Here is a 2,793-nt window from a genome sequence, read left to right on the forward strand (position 1 = left end):
TATGTGGCTTCTGTACATTATACCATTCTTACAATATAAGTATATAACCTGAAGGACTCTTAATCAGCATATACACAGAGACTGGTACATCCTTGTTTATTGCTACATTATTCACAATATTTACTTTATAAACATAAGAAACTATCAAAAGTTTAAAGACTGATGAAAGAAAATGTGTTACATATACACAATTAAATTTTTTCAACCATACAGAAAAATAAAACTAAGACATTTACAGAAAAAAATGAATAGATGGAACAGGAAATCATTAGGATAAGTGAAATGAGCCAGATTCACAAAAACAAAAACTGCATGTTTTCTTTCATATGATTAACCTAAATATACTTATATATTTATATGCATATGTATGTAGATATGTATATAAATGTGTTTATAAGTCATGAAACTATAAATAGATTTATGAGAGAGGAGAAGTTATCTAAAGGAAGGTAATAAATAGAAAGCATACTAGAACGCATGTAATAGGAAGGTAGAATGGCAGACTAATTGGGGGAAGAAAAGGAACCACCTGAAGGGGAGAGAGGGCATGAGAGAGGGAAGGGAAAGAGAGGAATAAATGAAAATACAGAATGCACACACACACACACACACACACACACACAAACAAACATGCATGCATGCACACAAAAATTATGACATGACTAAATTCATTACATATTGACCTAAAAAACTAAAACTTCTGTTCATATAGCCAATATTTTAGAAGCCCAGGTGGTAAATATGAAAGCTATATTCAGTTCAATATGAGATAAAGAAAGCTACATTTTAAAAATTCTCCCATAGTTTGGTTTCTGTTTTAAAATGTTAGATTGACATCATGTGATTATCACTGAAAATATTATAATCAAATTGTAATTTAAGCCATATTAAAGAAATTAACTTAATAGAAATAATAGTTGTCATATAATTGTAAGGGTGGAATACAAATCCACATAGGATAGAAACTAAGAAAGAAGACTTTAGTGCACAAGTCTTTTTTTTCAGCTTATAAGAACTTTATTTTCCTTCCACCTTTTTTCCCTTTGCTCAGGTGTCTACAGAGGAGCTCAGGACCACGTAGTGGTGGCTCCAACCCACTCAGTGGCCTGTGCTGTGGGATCTGCTGACCAGTCCTCAGTGGCTGGCTGAGCACTCCAGACTTCAGTAGGGAACTGCTGGATGGGTACAGAGGGCACCTGTACACCATCAGACCAGTCTGCCACCTCTGGTTGAGCAGCAGTGAACTCAGGAGCTGATGTAGTCCATTTGCCCTGGAATTCCTCCTTGGTCACAGCCTTCTCAGCAGCGCCTGTTCCTTCTCAATCTCCTCTGAGTCTCTGTAGAAGTAAAGATCAGGCATAACTTCCCATGGGTGCTCATGGGAGATAGTGCCATGCATGCAGAGTACTTCCCGGGCCAGCATCCACCACATCAGACTCACTGAGTGAGCTCCCTTATTGTTGCATGGGATGGCAATGTCCATGTAGCACAGAGGAGAGTCTGTGTTAGACAGCGCAATGTTGGGCAGGTTGACATAAGACGCCTCTGAGAGGGGCTGGTGGTCAGCTCTGGGATCAGTCACCACTAGAAGCCACAGTTCCCTGAAGGCTGCTTGGATTTGGTTAGTGAAGGTCCCAGGGGCGAAGCGGCCAGCAATTGGAGTGGCTCCAGTGGCAGCAGCAAACTTCAGCAGCTTACTGGTAATCCTTCCTGGAGGAGATGGTGCTGACATCAGCAGGGTTCTCAATGGCAACAATAGCCCAAGCTGCAAACAAGAGCTCCCAGGCCTTCTTCAGATTTATGATGTAGATACCATCACTTTTCCTTTTGTAGATGTACTGCTCCATCTGAAAGTCAAGGTTGGTGCCACCTAAGTGGGTTCCTGCAGCAAGGAACTTGAGGACATCCTCCTCCTTCATCTACATCAAGGGCTCCGGACATTGTGTAAGTTTCCTGTAGATGTAACCAATCGTCTTATTAAATAAGAAACACAGAACCAATGTAAAAGAGAAAGCCAAGAAGTCAGAGCTCAGAGCTAAAATCTTACCCTTCCTCCTGTGAGCTCCTAGCTTCCCAAAAGAGAGATATTTGCTGTGTGTAAGTCATTTCATAGTCTTTTGTTCTGCCTTCTCATTGGTTGTAAACCCAAACACGTGACTGCCTCGTCACTGTCTGTATGTACAGCCCCCCCCCCAGGTCTTAAAGGCATATGTCTCCAATTCTGGCTGTATCCCTGAACACACAGAGATCTACCTAGCTCTTCTACCAAGTGTTGGGATTAAAGACGTGTGCCACCACTGCCACACTCTTGCTATGGCTCTAATAGCTCTGACCCCTGGGCAACTTTATTTATTAACATACAATCAAAATCACATTTCAGTAAAATTAGAATACCACCACAGTTTCCCTTTAAGTTACAACGGGAATCAAGAACAATGCTGCATGGACCCGTCCCAGAGTAGTGTGGAAAGATATAGTGCACAAGTCTTATGAAGGTGAGAATTACTGGAAAGAAAAGCATTGATTAAAGAAAGTACAAGAAGTTACAGAATAAATACCCACAGAAAGAGATGCCAATTAAAAACAAAATAATCAATTAGCTCCCAGTGAGTCTTCAGAAAACATGAAACTCAGAAACATCAGCTGCCACAGAAGGCATGGGAAGATAGAAATTCAAAGTCTACATAAGGAGCAGTGGACTCCCATGACTCCTTGATATCATGCAACTAGCCTGATAATTATTTTGTTTGCCACCATTGTCCTTAGGGCACAAGAGATGTATCCTCTGACAAT

At 40.5% G+C, this 2,793-nt stretch overlaps 1 pseudogene; it reads right to left on the reverse strand.

The window, feature by feature from the left end:
- Positions 1–303: 303 nt before the first annotated feature.
- On the reverse strand, positions 304–1,941 carry LOC102911686 (small ribosomal subunit protein uS2 pseudogene; annotated as a pseudogene).
- Between the last annotated feature and the right edge of the window lie 852 nt (positions 1,942–2,793).

The sequence above is a fragment of the Peromyscus maniculatus genome, chromosome X, assembly GCF_049852395.1.
Source record: "Peromyscus maniculatus bairdii isolate BWxNUB_F1_BW_parent chromosome X, HU_Pman_BW_mat_3.1, whole genome shotgun sequence".
Lineage (NCBI taxonomy): Eukaryota > Metazoa > Chordata > Mammalia > Rodentia > Cricetidae > Peromyscus > Peromyscus maniculatus.